We start from the raw sequence: 20052 nt of genomic DNA, 5'->3' as shown, positions 1-20052 counted from the left end.
TGACCCAGCCAATCGGCCTCAAGAGCAGGAGGATTGTGGGAGGTGGAGAGAAGCTTGTGTGGGAGGCTTGTGGAAAGCCGGTGGTGGCAGTTGAGGCTCTGAGGGTTTTTCCTGAGAGGCTGTTTTGTTTGGCGTGTGTGGTTCTAAAAATAAAGTTAGTTTCTTTTGACAAGTGGCTCCTGATTGTGCCCAGCCAGACTGCGGCATTAGAGAGCACCCAGCGATTAGCCAGAAGGCATTGCCGTGGGTTGTGATGAAGAATCGGACCACCTCTAGGATAGGCTCAGAACCCTTCTGCCCTGTGGACATTACTGCCTGTAGGATGGGTGTACACATGAACTCTCCCCACCCTGCTGACCTTTACCCTGATTGGCTCCTGTACATTATATTAGCTGTGTGTGTTTTCTCATTAAACGAGATCCTGCTTTGCGTCTGATTGTCCTCTGTCGAGGGAGGGCTGGGTGCTGGCGGCCAGTCGACCTTTACCTTTCTTGGTTCTTGGTTCATCCTGGACAGGTGTGCTCCCCCAATCTCTCCCCCACAGGTCAGGAGGGAACAGGGGGCTAAAAACATATATACATACACATACACACACACACATATATAGATATATCTCCTGTCATCTCTTTATATCATTTTTTAAATTCTTAACTTAATAGAGTTATGAAAATTTCCAGAATATTAAAAGTCCTAGAGTAAACTGTTTCCTACAAATGGTTGGTAAAATGCTGAATGATAATGCACAATAGCTCTTGATTAAAAATTCAATGTTTCCTCATTAAGAGATAATTTAGGGCAAAGCCAGGTCTTTTAGATAGAGATCACAACATAAAGAAGGAATCTAAGCCCAGCCTCCCAGCAGAAAATTTCTTAATAAATCAGCAAATTATATAAATAATAATTAGTAATTTTGGATTGCCTACATGTAAGGCTTTTTTATATACCTTTATTTTGTTTATTTAGTTGAGTCTTTTTATGTGGTGTTAGGGAACAAACCCAGTGCCTCATGCATGCTTGGCAAGCACTCTACCACTGAACCACAACCCCAGCCCTGTAAGGCTTTTTTGTATAAATTCTGGACTGGTAAAGGTTTACTCAAGACATAAAGTTAAGAAACAGCCAATAAAGTTACACTTACTTACTATTTCTAAACTGTGTGGCTTAACTTTGAGACACTAATCACTTCAAGGACTCCCAACTCTCACCCAATGCTACTCTTTTGAAATAATATCAGTAAATTAATTTTCAGAGGGAATGAGGGGTGTGAAATTTTTTTCTAAGAAGTCTTATACATTAGGCCAATAAGCAAAACATATCAGTTGCAGGGAGTATTCTGATAAAAAGATTAAAAGGAAGACTCCTTCTAAATCTATCCCATTACTATAAAGCAGTCACTGAGTTCTATACAAGGCTGTCCTCATGAATCTGGAACAGGTGTATCAATAATTTAATATTGGAGGAGATAGATTTATGATATGATTAAATATCCACATTGGGGATAATCATAGTATTAGTTTGTACAATATGAAATCGCCACTGTTTGACAATGTTTCTTTCAAAAAACAAATTTCTTATATTTAATCTAATATAGGTGCTATGACATTCATGATTCATGAGCTGTACAATAGTTGTTGGAGATTTTATAGGAATGACAAGGAACAGTACAGTTCAGAAAACCATACCATGTAATTTAGAAAATATAGCTCATGATCAGACAATTCTGAAGCATGAGCAACATTCATAATAAAGACAGTAAACATGATATGCTCAAATACCACAGTACCTTAGCAGACCTTAATACTGTATGATCACATGACAAGGATTCATGCTAAGATAAACATTATACATGCATCAACAACTATTCCACAGGAATAAAGGGACTTTATATAGGATATAAAATCCAAACTATAGAAATAAACCATAGACTATAGGACATAACAATGATGTATATTCAGAAAACATAAAAGTTTGAGTAACAATCTTGAGTATAAGAGAAGATGACCATGCTATATGCACAAAGACATCCATGGTACATGTCCAACTATGCTATTGTAGTATATAACTATGGGCTATGCTTAAACTATGGTGAACAAGTAGCAAACCATCACATTAAGAATTAATAACAATGACACAAAAGTGTTAATGATTTAGAAGGTAAAAACGATGATATATAGTATGATACACAAGAAAACAATATTACATGAAATTATAACTAAAGTACATACTAAAATAACCATTGAGCATTAGAAAACAGCCATCAGATATAATATATATATATATATATAGAGAGAGAGAGAGAGAGAGAGAGAGACATAATACATACCCTGCAATGACCATAGAATTTTGTTAGCAAACATTACTATTATGAAGCCATTTATGGAATAAAATAATATGGTCATCAGATATGTCAGAACACCATAGCACATGAATATAATAATCATAAAACAAGAAAAGATGAGTTTGGAATATAGTTCATTAAGACATGGTGCATGATTAGAAGGATGACCCTGGACTGTTACTCAACAATACAAATATACTTAACTGTATTCTTTAAAAAATGGTTAAGTGGACACTTTTTATGTTAAGTATTTTTCCATAATTATAAAAAATTATAAAAAGTGTGCTGCTGGACCAGATATTCTTGGCGAGTTAGCAAATATCCACAGAATAGGCCCCTGTACCTGTTACATGTGCAGAGATATGTTATGTATGATCAGCTATTACCATTAAATGAATATGTCTATTGCTATATGTTCAGATAACCATCAACAAATGCAGAGATAGACTTTACACAAATAGATACCTAAATCATTATAACAAACTTGGTGATGTTTCAAATGATCATAATGCATAAACTGAAAACTGTGATACTCACAGTGCCTTCAAACAAAATATTCATATAGCTGGAGATAAATTGATTCATGCAAAGAGGTATTTGATTTATTTATCCTTAAGTGACATAGTTTAAGAAAAAATGGTCCTACTGTGAGAGTAGACCACCATGACGCAGAACAGAATATCATGGTCCATAAGCAGGCAGACACTGTCAAAAATTTTCACAGGAGCAGAGAGGCAAGATACAAATGAAAGTGGAGTATCAATGACTACCATGAGTAAATAATTATCTATAATATTTGGATACACAACTATAGTGAAAACATCCATGGTGAATAAACTAAAAATTACAGGAAAGGAATATCATGTAATTACATGAATAATCAAACAACCATGATGCATGAGAAGAAAGTAAAACCTAGTAATTGTTTAAAAGTCACTGTGAATAACCTAAAGCACACCACCAGTGTAGACAGCTATGGTGTATGTTTATATAAGTACAGTACATGGAAAACACCAACATTATAGGAGCTTACAACCAACTGTGGCACAGCAGCAGATGACTGTAGCAGGAGCAGAATGGCCATGAAACAGAATGAGACAAACCTTAGGCAGTTGCAAATAATCATGGTGTCTGAATGGATTATTCATGATATATGAACACATAACCATGACACATACTCAAGTCACATAACATATGATTGCACAGGCAAATTAGCAAATGGTTACTCTACCTATTCACCCTACTCGAGAGCTAATAGAGACGACAAGGAACAAAGAAAGAGAAAATATCATACATAAAATCGAAAAATTGAAAATTAACACCTCCATCTCAGAATCGATCTCTTCTACCTCTCTCATCTAGAATCCATATCTGTACCTGTTCTCCAGGAGAAAACTCATAACTTAACTCAGATGTTAGACCTAGCATGTTCAAACCTGAGTCTCAGATATTCACATACAGCCCCCCACACACAGCATTAATGGGCCTCTTGCAGTCTTTCCCACCTCAATTAATAGTAATTCCACCCTTCACTTCCTCAGAGTAAAGCTTTGATGTCAATCTTGACTCCTCTCTTACTCTTATACCCTACATACAATGTATCAGTAAGCCCCAATTGATATTCCATTCAAAAGGAAACATATCCAGGTAACAACCACTACTCGTTACCTCCTCCAATACCATCTGGCTTGTTGTCTCTTTTCAAGATTATTGTAAAAGCTTTCTAACTTAGCTTGTTGCCTCTGCTCTTATCCCCCTTACTTCTATTCTACAAAAAGCAGCCAGAGTACACTTTCAAATTGTTATATCAGATCATGTCTCTTCAATTTCTCAAAATCCTCCAATGCCTTCCCATTTCAAAAGCTTCACTGGGATCTACAAGGCCCTAGATGAACTCATCCCCAAATAGCTGGCTAACTTTATCTCCTATTAGCACTCCATTCTGGCCACTGTGGCTTCCTTGCTGCTCATTGATTATTCTGGGCATTTGCACTTGCTGGAGACTCTACCTAGAATTTTCATCCATCTAACTTCCAGATAGTTTGTTCCTCCACTTCCTTCAGGTTTTAATTCAAATAACACCTTTGCATTGAGGCCTTCTCTAGCCACCCTTTGTAAAATTTCCCTAATAATTTCTACATATTTGCTTGCTCTATTTTCTTCATTTGCACTTCTAATATATATTTTATGTATTTTTGTTATTGTATGCTTCCCTAATAAAATATTTAAATGGGGACAAGGATATATGCAGTTGTCCCTTGGTATCTGTGTGATATTCTAAGACACATCTCCCTAAACCAAAATCTGCAGATGTTCAAGTCCCTTTTATAAAATGGTGAAATATTCACATAGAATCTATGTATATCCTCTAGTATACTGCAAATCCTCTCCAGATTACATATAATACCTAATACAATGTAAATTTTATGCGAATCATTGTTATACTATATTGTTTAGGGAATGACAAGAGGAAAAGTTTGAATATAATCCAGAGACATAATTTCTTTGAATATTTCCAATTTATGGTTGTCTGAATCTGTAGATACAGAACTTGCATAGAAGAGTGCTTAACAAGCCAGTCACAGTGGCACATGTCTGTAATCCCAGCACCTCAGGAGGCTGAAGCAGGAGGATTGCAAGTTCAAAGCCAGCCTTGGCAAAAGTGAGGCCCTAAGCAACTCAGTGAGACCCTGTCTCTAAATAAAATACAAAATGGGGCTGGGGATGTGGCTCAGTAGTTGAGTGCCCCTGGGTTCATCACTGGTACCAAAACAAAAGTGCTTAACAAATAATGGGTACTTTAAAAATAACAAGTGAATGTTATTATGGCAAAGACATAACCCTAAACAAAGTAAAATGGTATAAAGGATTGAATATAAGATGGACTTTGGAACCTGCCAGACCAAGAGTGTATAAGAAAGTACCAAATACTAGTTGTTTTAGGCTTTAAAGACCTCTTTATGCAATTAAAATGGGGATAATAACATAGGGACTATAAAATTTAAATAAGATAATATATATAAAATGCCTAGCGAAAGACCTGCTTCTTCTGTTACATCCTGTCCAAGTACAAATGTATCTTATCATGAATATTTGAGCACCTGCTATGTACAAGGTACAGATACAGCCAGTTCTTCTATTGGATATGTTATTAAAATTAAATATTTTATAGATCATAATGTTGTGTCAACTTGTTCAATTTCAAATTTCTATGTGGTATGTTAAGGATTGTAAGTAATTGACTACAAAATCTTTAAGAATGAGCAGTACTTTAAACCTTGGTGCATTTATATGGACTTAGATGAAACTCTGGTTATAAACTTGGGGAAAGGAATAAAAGAGTTTATTTTATAGCATCTGGGAAATAATACTTGGGATGAGTGTGTGCATGCAAAGTTCTGAGAATGCCAATATCTGGAGTTTTCCAGGTACTGTGCTCTACAGTGAGCTTCAGCTCTGCCCTAACCTAGTCATCCATTCCTAAGGTCATATTCTAAGCTTTGTTGAGAAAAAATCCATGATCTCAAATGACTCTCTGATCACATCTTTCCAAATCATTTTATGGAGTACCTTCATACTGTTGATTCTTCTGTCTCCTGCTCCAATATCTCTGATCCTTTGAATATAACCTTTGAATTACACATCATCACCTTTGTGTTCTCTTTTCCTTTCTTATCCTTCTTGGATTACACACAGAGACTATGATTAAAATCAGTATAATCATTCTCCAGTACGTACCTTAAACACACTTGCTTCTCTCTTACTCTGTTGTTGCTGCCTGGGAAAACATAAATTCTTGTTAAATTCAACCCTTTACCAGCAAACAAGCATTTGAATATAGCTAGAGGAAAATTCACAATTATGCCTGAGTGCCCTCTCTAGGTTTTCAACATATTTCTAGTGTCCCAGGATCTTTTATATTTGCTAAACCAATTTACTCTCCCACTCTCTGATACAATAATTTTAAATTTCTTTTCTCTGCTTAAATCTCCAATATTTCTTCCCCCAGACTCTCAACAAAAGGCTTTGCTTGTTTTATCAAGAAAAACAAAAGCAATCAGAAAACAATGCCTCCATCTACATAATATCAATCTACCTGAATCTCAGCCGTATATTCTACCTTCCCTCTATTATCAAAGCCTCTGTGATCCTGTTTAACACTAGCCCACCCACACATGCCCTGGATCCTATTCCCCGTTCCATGCTGAAGGATATTAGTCCTGTTATATCTCTCCCACACTTGTCAGTATTGTTCTCTACTGGCTCATTCCCTGCAGTATAAAAACAATGTAATATCATCCATTGTCAAAAAGAAAAAAAAATTTCTCCTTTGACATGACATTGCCCTCCAACTCTTTCCCACTTTCTCAGCTTCATTTCGGTAATTTTCTATATCACTACTTCAGCTTCCTCCCTAATCATCCTCTAATACCATCCACACCAATCAAGTATTTTCACTTATAACTCCACTGAAATTACTTTCCATTAATTCATTCAAAACTTATGGAATAATATATACCAGACACCATCCTAAGTGCTGGAAATATAGCAGTAAAAAAGCAAAAAAAAAAATGGAATCTACAAAGAAATAGAAGAACAATAGATCTAGGATTTATCTCTCATATTTCAAATCCATCTATTGTCCAATCCACATACATACCTCAAATTTTCTGTTTTATACCCTATATCCAAATTATCAGTCTGTTGACTTTAGAACATATGCAAACTCTACTTCACCCATTCTTATCGCTCCTAAGGTGTTGGGTACACAATATCATCTCCCAGCCTCATGACTGCAATAAATGCCTGCTATGCTTTGAATATGGTTTTTCGCCACCAAAATTCATGTTGAGGCTTGGTCCCCATTGTGACAGTGTTAGGAGGTGGGCCCTAGAGAAAGATGTTTGGGTTATCACAGATGTAGTCCCCAGAAATTCAATCCTTTCTCTTTGAGTGATTTTTCACTCTCATAGGGTGGTTTAGTTATCATAACAGCAAGTCATTATAAAGCAAGTATACCTTTCATGTTCTCCCCTTTCTACACATAAATTCTAATTTCTACTAAGAGCTTAAGCAGCATGAGACCTTTATCAGAAGCTAAGCAGATACTGATGCCTGGCTATTGGACTGCACTGGCTCCAGAACCATGTGCCACAATAAGCTTCTTTCTTTTAGGGTTATTCAACCTCAGGTGTTGTATTTTAGCAACAGAAAATAGACTAAGACAATGGTCTACCTTGTCTCTGTGCTTACACATTTTCCCCTTTATAATCCATTCTCTGCACAGCAACTGAAGTGAGATTTTTGAAAATGTAAGTCAGATTATATCATCCCTTTTCCAATTTTTCCCAATGGATTTTCATTGGATACAAAGTACCTGAGATGATCTTAAGAATCTAGTTGATTTGACCACTAGCTACCTCTCAAAACTCCTATCTTTCCACTCTTCCTTTCCTCTATTCATACCAACTCATAGTTGTATCCTTATATTCCCTGTAAACACCCAAGGCTCCAGGTTTAGAGACATCACACTTGCTCCTCCTTCTTTAGTAAATTTTTTTCTCCATATATCAGATTGACTCGTTTCTTCACTATCTTCAGGATTCTATTCCCATATACCAATTCAGATACATCTTCTCTGATCTCCTTTATTTAAAACTGTGCAGTTTTAAATAAACTATTATTATTCAGTTTTGTTATAGGATATATCACTACCTAAAATTACACTGCACATTTATTTGTTCATGGTCTACTTGTCTCATTAGCTATGTTTCATTAGTGCAGAGGTTGCAGAGCAGTGCCAGGCACAGGATAGCTACCTAATGAAAAAAGAGCTGCAGAAAAAGAGCAAATGCTTTTCTGAGTTCATACCTATACAATCTGCCATCCTTTCCTTTTCAGAGATCTATTTTCAAGACTATTCTTCCCTTTTAAATCTTTCCTCCATGCCCATCCAACCCTTCATTTTATGGAAAACAAATGCTTCTCTGCCTGCAGTTTCTTAACAGAAAACATTATGTATTTTTGGCTTAAACAAATTTGGCTTTATGTCAAAGACACTTCTTCATGTAGTGTAATTCCACATGTAGCACAACAAAATCATTGAGTAATATTCAATGATCTTTTGATTGATCATGAACTAGCATTCTTCCCTATTATTATTAATTGTGCCAAACTTTTGTCATTTCTGTCAAGTCACCTACATAAGAAAACATATTCTTTTTCGGCAAAGAGTCAGGATGATCAGGAGAGGTAAACCACCAACAGCAGACAATAATAGCTACTTTCTAGCCATGATCTTTAATCATTTCTTTATTAATCAATGTTATGTGTTAGATGTGACATGTCCCCCCAAAAGCTCGTGTGTGGGACAATGCAAGAGAGTTAAAAGGTTTAATGATTGGGTCATGAGAGACTTAACCTAATCAGTTAATTAATCACCTGATGGGATTAACTAAGTGATAACTAAAGTTGTGTGTGGCTGGGGGAGGTGAATCCCTGGGGTGTAACTTTAGGGTACATATTTTGTCTGGTGAGCAGAGTGCTCTCTGTTTCCTGGTTATCATATCCTGAGCTGTTTCCCTCCACCACATTCTTCCACCCTTATGTTCTACCTCACCTCAAGCCCCAGGAAATGGAGTCCACCATCTATGGACTTAGACCTCTGAAATCATGAGGCCCAAAATAAACTTTTCTTTACTCTAAAATTGTTCTTGTAAGGTCCTTTAGTCACGGTGCCAAAAAAGCTGACTAAAACAATCAAGATTCTTGAACTAGTGATATAAAATTGTTTACTCCATCATATTCACCTTCTATTCATTCTTTCATAAACTGCCTTCTGCCTCCTTCTCTGACTGTTTCACTGAAACTGCTATATGAGTGATCACCAATAAAATAATAAACTATGCTTTAGAGAATCCACTAGGTTAAACTTCTTTATTTCCTTTTTTATGTTTTTATTAGGGCATTGCAGTTATACATAATAGTGGGGATCATTTTGACATTATCATGCATGCTTGGAATATAATTTGCTCCTCTTTAGTTCTGAGTACTTTCTCTTTCCCTTTCCTCCTCCCTCCCCCTATTTCCCTTCTTCTACTCCTTGATCTTCCTTCTATTTAATTACTCTTTTATGGATATGTATAAAGGTTAAATTCACTGTGATATATGCATGTATGTACAGAGCATAATTTGGTCAATTTTATTCCACTGTTATTCCCTTTACCATTCACTCATGCCTGCCCCTCAATCTCCTCCCTTTACTCCACTTATCACCCTTCTATTTCCATGGGATCATTCCTCTTCTTCTTCCCTTATTTTAGCTTAGTTTCTTTATTTGAGAGAAAATATCCAACAAAAAATATAATGATTATAAATATCTATGCTCCAAATGTTGGTTAACCTATATATGAAACAAATCCTTCACAATTTAAAGAATCAAATACACGACAATACAATAACACTGGGTGATTTCAACAAACCTCTCTTACCATTAGAAAGGTCATCCAGACATAAACTAAGAAAAGATTCTTCAGAACTAAAAAAAAAAATACTACTAATCAAATGGACCTAACCACCAACATCTATATACTATTTCATTCATTGAAAACTGAATTTACTTTCTTCTCAGCAGCACATGGAGCTTTGTCTAAAATAGATCATATTTTAGAGCACAAAGCAAGACTTAGCAAATACAAAAGGAAAATAGACATAGTTCCCTCCATCCTATCCGATCATAATGGAATGAAACTGGAAATCAATAAGATAAAAAACAGAAAGCATTTTAATACCTGAAGATTAAATAATACACTTTTGACTGAGTAATGGATTATTTATTTATTTTGATAACATTGACCAGAAACTCCTTCACTGAAATTCTTTGAATTCCATGAATTCTTTGAATTCCTAGAAATACTACACTTGCTTTCATGTCTAATCTGATCCTTTTTGAGGATTTCTAGGTGAATACTTCTAAATTTGAGGTTCCCTTGTTTTGAATTAATATGATACACAAGAGTTGGCATTCATATATTAGAAAGAACATTTGGCCTTTGGTGTTGGGGGACTGGTATATTTCACTTAGCATGACAGTTTCCAGTTCTGTCCATTTACCGGCAAATGCCATAATTTCATTCTTCTTTTTGGCTGATATTCCATTGTGTATATATACCACATGAAATGGGGTACACTCCATGTATGTATAATATGTCAAACAACACCCTACTGTCATGTATATCTAAAAATAACCAAAAACAAAGAAATATGATCAAAAACAAAGTATAAAAATATAATGGAAATTATATCTTCTTTCAATTTTTCATTAATAGGGACAGATAACAATAGAAAACAGTACGCAGAGAGAAATTTGATTATCAAGACTAATGGAAAAAAGGCAAAATTCCAGTTCTAAAAAGATTTTATATATATATACAACTTCTAGAAATAAAAAGAATTTTGGATAGTATATGTATTACTTGACCTACACTAAATACAAAGAAAAACAATCTTATATCTTCTACACTAGATGAAGAGAAAAACTTGAATAATTAAAAAACTATCAAAATAAGGACAAATGTAATTCTATATCACGTAGATCCAGAAGAATGAGAAGTTATACTCCACATATGTATAATTTGTCAAAATATATTCTACTGTCATGTATAACTAATGAGAACAAATAAAAAATAAGAAGTAAACAAAAGAAAAATAAAAAAGGAGAAATAAAAAGAATTAAAATGATAGTTTCAAATACAGATAAATCAGCAAAGATAAGACATATAAATGAATTAAAGGCTCAGTTAATCATAAAAAACTTCAGCAAAGTAGCAGGATATAAAATTAACACCAATAAATCAACTGAATTTCTATACACCAAGGATGAATCAACTGAAAGAGAAATCAGGAAAACTATCCATTAATAATAGCCTTGAAAAATTAAATACATGGGGATTAATGTAACAAAAGAGGTGAAAGACTTCTACAATGAAAACTACAGAACACTAAAGATGGAAATTAAAGAGAGCCTTAGAAAATGGAAAGATCTCTTATATTGTTGGATAGGCAGAATTAATATTTTCAAAATGGCCATACTACTAAAGGTACTATACAGATTAAATGCAATTCCTACAAAAATTTTAATGACATTATTCATAGAAATAGAAAAAAGAAGTCATGAAATTCATCTGGAAAAATAAGAGGCACAGAATAGCCAAATCAATCCTCAGCAAGAAAAGTGAAGCAGGAGGCATCACAATACCAGACCTTAAATTATATTGCAGAGCTACAGTTAAAACAAAAAAGCAGCATGGCATAGGCACAAAAACAGACATGAAAATCAATTGTGCAAAATAGAGGAGAGAGAGATAAACCCACATAAATACAATTATTTCATACTAGACAAGCATACCAAAAAATATATCAGAGAAAAGATAGCTTATTCAACAAATAGTGCTGGAGAAACTGGCAATCCACATGGAGCAAAATGAAATCAACCTCTCTCACCCTGCACAAAACCCACCTCAAAGTGGATCAAGGATGTAGGCACTAGACCAGAGACTCTTCACCTACTAGGAGAAAAAGTAGGACCAACTCTCCATCATGTCAACTTAGGAAACAAATTCCTCAACAAGACCCCTAAAGTGCAAGAAGTAAAGTCAAGAATCAATAAATAGGATGGTATCAAACTAAAAAGCTTCTTCACAGTAAAGGAAACAATCAAGAATGTGAAGAGAGAACCTACCAAATGGGAAAAAATCTTTGCTACCTGCATCTCAGATGGAGCATTAATATCCAAGATATACAAAAAACTCAAAAAACTTAACACCAAAAACAAATAAATAACCCAAATAGTTAAAGGAAAAGGAACGCACTTCATAGAAGAAATACAAATGGTCAACAAACACATGAAAACACAAACAACTACTTTGCTGAAGTTGTTTATGATTAACTGAGCCTTTAAATCCTAATTCTAGCAATTAGAGAAATGAAATTAAAAATACACTGAAATTTCATCTCACTCCAGTCAGAATGGCAATTATCAAGAATGCAAGTAACGATAAATGCTGGTGAGGATGTGGGGAAAAAGGTAAACACATACATTGCTAGTGGGACTGCAAATTGGTGCAACCACTCTGAAAAGCGGTATAGAGATTCCTTAGAAAACTTATAATTGAACTACCAATTGACCCAGTTATCCCACACCTTGATTTATACCCAAAGGAATTAATATCAGCACATTACAGTGATGCAGCCACATCAATGTTTATATTAGCTCAACTCACAATAGCCAAGCTATGGAACCAACTAGGTGCCTTCAACAGATGAATGGATAAAGAAAATGTGGTGTATACTCACATGTAATATTACTCAGCCATAAAGAAGAATGAAATTGTGACATTTGCCTGTAATTAGATGGAACTGGAGACTATCATGCTAAGTGAAATAATCCCAAAAAACCAAAGGCTAAATGTTGTCTCTGATATGCATATGCTAACACACAAAAAGGAGCAGGTAAGAATAGAAGTCTATTGGATTAGACAAAGGAGAATGAGTGAAGGGAAGGGAGGGGGAGTGGGAGTAGGAAAGACAGTAGAATGCATTGGACATAACTTCCCTATGTTCATATATGAATACATCACAGTGAAACTCCACATCATGTACAACCACAAGAATGGGATCCTAATTAGAATCACTTATACTCCATGTATGTATAATATGTCAAAATACAATCTACTCTCATGTATATATAAAAATAAATTTTAAAAGGCTCAGTTCAAATAAAAAGACTATAAGAGTTGGGTAGAAATAAGAAGGGGGAAGTACTTGGGACTGAAGTGGAGTAAATTATAATACATGTGTGTATTATTTTCTAAAATGAACCCCAATATTATGTAAAACTATAATGCAGTAATAAAATGGAAATAAAACAACAAAAATTTAAAAATAGTAAAGACTAAATGAACTTCATGCTATTTAAGAGTCATATCAAATCTGTAAACCCAGCAACTCATGAGGCTAAGGCAGGATGATAAGTTCAAGGCCAGCCTCCACAATTTAGCAAAGCCCTAAGCAACTTAGTAAAGCCCTGCCACAACGTGAAAAATAAAAATGGCTGGGGATGTGGCTCAGAGGTTAAGTGCCCCTAAGTTCAATTCCCATTACCAAAATAAATAAGTAAATAAATAATGACTCATATCTAAAACATAAGGGAACAAAAATTTTTTAAGTTAAAAAGATATATTAAATATTAACCAAAATTATTTTAATATCAGGAAATAAAAACTTGAATGTAAAAGTGTTTTATTAGAAATAAAGATGAAAGCTCCATATGATAAAAGCTTCAACTTACAGGAAAATATGAAAAATTTTACATATTAAAATATTTAAAGCAAAATTCATAAAACTACAAAGAAACACTCATGTTTCTCATCACAATGGGAAATTTAGCACACCTCTTTCAGAAATGAAGAGATTAGACAAAGTAAAGAAATCAAAAGAGATGTAGAAAATTCGAACAAGATTGAGTGACACACCTGACCTATCGGAAACATATTGAATACTGCACTCCTGATAGCAAAAAAAGCACACATTTTTAATCTCACTAGGTATATTTACAAAAAATTATGGCTCTACAAAGCAATGAACAATAGATTTAAAATTCTTGATACACTATGGAATATTTTATATGGCCACATGCAATCAAGGTAACCATTAATTGAGAAAGAAAAAATCCACAAATGATTGGGAATTAAGAAACAGTTCTAGTCAGGCACAGTGGCTCACACTTGCAATCCCAGCAGCTCAGGAAGCTAAGACAGGAGGATTCCAAGTTTAAGGCCAGCTTCAGCAACTCAGTGAGGCTCCAAGCAATTTTGTGAGACCCTGTCTCAAGATAAAAAGGGCTGGGAATGTGCTCAGTATAAATTGTTCCTGGGTTAAATCCTCAGTGCTCATGCCCCTCCCCCAAAAAAATAAAGAAACACACTTCTAAATAACCAAAATAAAATCAAAGTACATATTAGGACATATTCTTAACTATACAATAACAAAATCACTATCAAACTTCTGGCATACAGTAATTATGGAAAAACATAGAGGAGTACAAAAACTAAATCTTAATGAACTAAGCATCTATCTCAGTAAGAAAGAAAATAATTTAAATAAGCCCAAAAAGGAAGGAAAATAGTAGTAAAAATCTAAACATAAGTTTTTGAAATAAGAAATAACTTATAAAAAAGAATATTATGAAGACCAAAAGTTGATTCTGAAATAATATTAAATAGATCCTAAGTGGGTAATTAAACAATTTTATGCTAACACATGAATATTTAGACCAAATGAAAGCGATTTATTGAAAAACATATTAAAACATTATGAAGGCGAAATTAGAGAAGGTGAATAGGCCAATAAGAAGTAAAGAAATTGAAATATTAGCCAACAATCCACCCACCAAGAAAACATATGGCCAGATGTCTTTCCTCTGTGTTGGCTGACATTCAACAGATAATGTAAATCATGCACAAATTCATCCCCAAAGTAATAAAAGATACAACACCCCCAACTTATATTATTATGACAACAATTTCAAGAAAGGAACATCACCGGCAAAAATCCAAAGGAACTTTAGTAAATCATACCCAAACCTAAAATAATACATCATGGCTAGAGTTAGGTTTAGCCAATGAATTCATGGTTAGTTGAGTATTAGAATGTCAATTAACATAATAGTCCACATGAACATAATTAAGGAGAAAAATGTTAGGCTCTTATCAATATAAGTAAGAACAAAAGGGAATTTCCTTGAATTGAGAGTATCTACAAAGCAACCCACAAAAAACACATATCTAAAGCAGAAATGATTAAAATTGTTCTTTTGAGATCAGAAACATGATGAAACTCCTAACTTCTATTGAAAATCCCAGATAGACATGTAAAATAAGAATAAGAGATAAGTCTTGAAAAGGAAAAAATAAAATTAATAGCTATATATGAAATGAATGTGTCTACAGAAAATGCTAAATAACCAACAGGTGAATTATTACAATTTATAAGATAGTTTATCCAGCTAGCCAGATAAAACATAATGTTCAGAAACCAATCATGCTATAAATAAAAATTGCATTCATGAGAGCATAAAATTTTAAATAAATCTAACAAATAATATGTAAAATTTCTGTAGGAGAAATGTATAGAATTTTATTTAGAGAGAAAATAAAGACCTAAATAAATGAACAGATACAACTTTAAACACAATTTTGTAATGATGTCAATACCACAAAATCTAATTTATTTTTTGATTGATAAATCTGGACAAGTTAGTTCTAAAATTTATATGTAATTGCAAATGACCAAGAAGAGCTTCTAGGTGTCTCAAGGAAGAAATGGATATCTTCTACCAAATATCAAGAGATATTTTTCAGTTTCTCATTTATTAATATTATTTTAATTGATAAATCATAATTTTATACATTTATGGAGTGCAATGTGACATTTTTAAATAGTTTTTTTAATTGTTGAGAGACCTTTATTTTATTTATTTATTTTTATGTGGTGCTGAGGATTGAACCCAGTGCTCACACATGCTAGGCAAGCACTCTACTGCTGAGCTACAGCCCCAGCCCCACAATGCGACATTTTGGTATATGTTTACCACATGTGATTAGATTGAACTAATATATCCATCACCTTGCTTACCTATCACTTTCTATGGTAATACATTTGAAATTTATTCAGTTACTTTTTACTTTTAAAATATACAAAATATTATTATTTACTAGAGTCCTCCAGACCTGTAATAGATCTCAAAACTTATTATTCCTATTAATTTTCAGCTTTGTATCTTTCTATTAACAATTCCCCAATGTCTCTCTGTCCCCTACTGCAGCCTCTGGTAACTTATCTTTCTACTCTCTGCTTTTATGAATTGAACATTTTTAGAATCCACATATAAGTGAGATCATGCAGTATTTATCTTTCTGTGTCTGGCTTATTTCACATTAGCATAATGTTCTCCAGGTTTATCCATGCTGTCACCAGTATTGCCTTCTTTTTAAAGGCTAACTAATATTCTATTATGTATATTGATCACATTTTTATCAATTTTTTCTTTATTGGACATTTTCATATCTCAGCTATTATCAATAATGCTGTAACAAACAGCAGTACAGATATCCCTTAGATATATTGATTTCAATTCAGTTAATACATGCTCAAAAGTGGGATACATATGGTAGTTCTATTTTTAGTTTTTTAAGGAGCCTCCATAATCTTTTCCATAATGGTTATACTCACATTCCCGGCAGCAATATGCAGGAGTTTACATTCCTCTCCGGTCCCACTAATGCATCCTATCTTTTGTATTTTTTATAAAAGCTGATCTAATAGGTGTGATATGATATGTTATTATGGTTTTAAATTGCATTTCCCTGATAGTGGTGTGAAACATTTCCTCATAATGTAATGATGTCAATACCACAAAATCTAATTTATTTTTTGTATGTAGACATCTGTATGTCTACTTTTGAGAAATGTCAGTTGAGGTCCTTTGGCCATTTTAAATTGGATCATATACGTTTATTGATTGATCAAAAAATTTAAAATCTCATAACATAATTATGATATGCAGTAACAGGAATCCCTAAACTTTTGAAAGTAGTATAAAAGGTACAACCTCTTTAGAGAACAGTTTGGCATAAGATCATAAAATCAATACACAAACTCATGATCTATTACTTCCTCTGCTAGACACAAACCTTCAAAAAACTTATGAACAAAAATGCCAAGTTAATTATGAAAGAATCTTCACAAAGTGCTATTCTTGAAAACAATTTGGAAAAAACTATGTGTCTGTCTTACAATAGAATTGATAAATTGTGCTATATTCATACAATATACTAGCGTATAACTGTGAAATAGAATTAGCTACAATAAAATGCAACAACTTGAAAATATCTCAGAAACAATGTTAAACAAACAAGCATCACACAGAGAAACAGCATTATTTTGTTCAAATAAAGTTCAAAAGGAGCAAAACCAAAGTGAATTTGTTTCTATATATAATAAAGTGATTTTAAAAAGTTAGATTCAGTTGAAAAGGTTGAGATCAGAAGTGGGTTTATTATATGGTTCAGAAGTAGTCACTTTTTATAGATTTTGACTTGGTAGTGGTTATAGAGTTGTCATTTTATAATTATTCTTAAACAATGTATATCTTTATATAACAATTCTATATGTGTGCTATATTTCATATATTTTAAAATTAAAATACAGAAAAATAAATCTTATACACATTACATGCTAAAAATTTAAGATTGTTGATTTCATCAATATACTTCTTTAAGAATTTAGTCTTAGGATTGATTGGAGAAATGCAACTAAAGCAATGAGGCATCACTCCATCTGTCAAATGAACAAAGGGTTTTTAAAATAAATGCTAAGCAAAACAGGAAAATTATATATGTATAATAAATCTATGTAACCTTACTTGAAAACAGTCTGGCAGCATGAATAAAATGCCTGTAAAAATCCTTGATCTGAATCATGAATTGTATTTCTAGAAATCTACCTAAAATTTAAAAAAAAATCATGTTTAAATATATTTACCACAATATCACTATATTGTGCTATATAGCACAATTTTTAAATGATTTTATCTGTGCATATTAAGTGAATGACTGAATAAATAATCATCATTGATACATCTAAATATACAGTTTAAAATTACATTTTAAAACTATTTTCATATGGAAAAATGTAAATGACATATCAATATGTGTGCAAATCAGGATATATAGCTCAGAAAAAAATGTTTCCACTCAAGGACAAATACTGTGAAAACAGAGAATGGAATTGAACACAACATTTCTCAAAGAGAATAATTAATGCACAGGAGCACAGAATCGATATGAGTGCCCACTTGATCATGGAGCATTGTCTATATAAGATAACCATAGTGTATAAATAGGTGGCTAAGAGCTTCTCCATAGAACCACATAAATCAATAGTCTGTAACGATGATCAAGAGCCAACTATGGATTGTCAACTTGCACACATTTAACTCTGAACATAAATACCAGATGTACACAATGCAAAAGTTCACAACCATTAAATAGGAGAAGGCATCAATATTCTAAGAGCACTCAGAAAGAGTGCATATTAAAGTGACAATGGTAAAAGAGTATACAGCCATGGAGAAGGAAAGAATCCTGGATGCTGTCACCAATAATAAGAAGTTATTTAACCATGGAACATACCATAATAATTCTGGGGACATAAAGAAGAATAATGATTATTCAGGTAGATATTTCATATGATTAAAAATATTAAAACAAGGCTTGGGCTGTAGCTCAGTGGTAGAGCACTTGCCTGGCATGTGTGAGGCACTGGGTTTGATTCTCAGCACCATATATAAATAAATAAATAAAATAAAGGTGTTGTGCCCATCTACAACTGAAAAATTTTTTAAATATTAAAACAAATGGATTTGCTTCAGGAGCAGATAAAACAATGCAAAAGTTTATGCTGGTACATTCTTAAGCATCCATGGTGCATGAACTGCTGTCACTTAAGAAGGAACAATTTATTATGATAGATAATCAAAAAACCTGTGCTGAAAGGCATGAAATAGTAGACATTCACACATTAAAAAAGAGCAGCATAGTGATAGAATAGTGGACAAACATACTATATATGCTAACCATTTAACATTTATAATACTTTATTTTTCATACAGAAGTAGATAGACGTGATTTAGATGAAGACACACATACTGAATAAGTACAACTTTGTGTTTTAAGACAAAAGGAGATGGTACTAATGATCTCCCTATTGAAGTATTCATCTTGCTTGACTTAAACACAAAGCATGGAAAGAGGTGGCTTTAGTCCAGAAGCAGAGGGTAATGGTATAAAAGGGAATACCTTAGCATAGATCAAGAAGACCATCCATTGCACATGAATACTCATCAACAATATTTGAGAATTTGACCATGATGCATACCAAATTAACTTGGAATACCAGTTGAAACTAATGAAACAGGAAGAATTAGCTATGGTGCAACAATAAGTGAATATAATACAGATTAAATCACAAGTGTATTATGTAATAAAAACATGGAGCATGAATTTAACAAACGGCTTTGGCCCAAGAGCTGAAGAAATTAATGAAATGAAGATCCTATGATACATGCCCAAATGACCATGGTGCATGATGAAGGGGCACTTCTGGGGTCTGAGTATTTGACTATGATGCATAATCAGGAAGTCCTGCACCATTGCCTGAAAACCATATTATAGGAAGAAATGCAATCATTTAAGAGCAGATCTATATAGCTCAAGTGCATATAGTAATTGATATATGGTAATGATGCAAAATGAGATCATGAGCACATCATCACAATGCACCCTCACATAATGCAGCAAAATTAACACTTTGAAATAATATAGGAAGATGGTATTGGAATAGCAGTAGTGATAGTCTGGAGGAAAACCATCATGCATAAGATAATGCATAGTCCAAGATACAGAATATGGCATTATCAGTACAGGATCAAACCATAATGGTTCATGCTCAGAAAACTGTTGCTTCTATGCTACACAGACAGAAAAGCATGTTAAATGATCAAAAATGTTGTGGCAGAAAAACAATATTAGAGTTTGTTTAAATGGATATTGTATGAGATAAAAATAATGCATTAGAGGAACAAATATTTGGGGGGA

At 33.5% G+C, this 20052-nt stretch overlaps 1 protein-coding gene across 4 annotated transcripts in view; it reads right to left on the bottom strand.

The window, feature by feature from the left end:
- The window catches only part of Gabra3 (gamma-aminobutyric acid type A receptor subunit alpha3), a 228146-nt gene that overhangs the window by 126864 nt on the left and 81230 nt on the right, over positions 1 to 20052 (bottom strand). For 2 of the 4 annotated variants that reach the window (XM_048796957.1, XM_048796956.1), the window contains exon 2: positions 6077 to 6116. The exons of 1 other annotated variant lie outside the window; for it this stretch is intronic. The gene's annotated coding sequence lies outside the window, so the exon portion shown is untranslated. Of the gene's footprint in view, positions 1 to 3569; positions 3590 to 6076; positions 6117 to 20052 lie in introns of all 4 variants that reach the window. One more of the 4 variants, XM_048796958.1, reaches the window with a different exon arrangement.

This window comes from Marmota marmota, unplaced genomic scaffold (assembly GCF_001458135.2).
Source record: "Marmota marmota marmota unplaced genomic scaffold, marMar, whole genome shotgun sequence".
NCBI lineage: Eukaryota > Metazoa > Chordata > Mammalia > Rodentia > Sciuridae > Marmota > Marmota marmota.
This window is presented reverse-complemented; position numbering and strand designations above follow the sequence as displayed.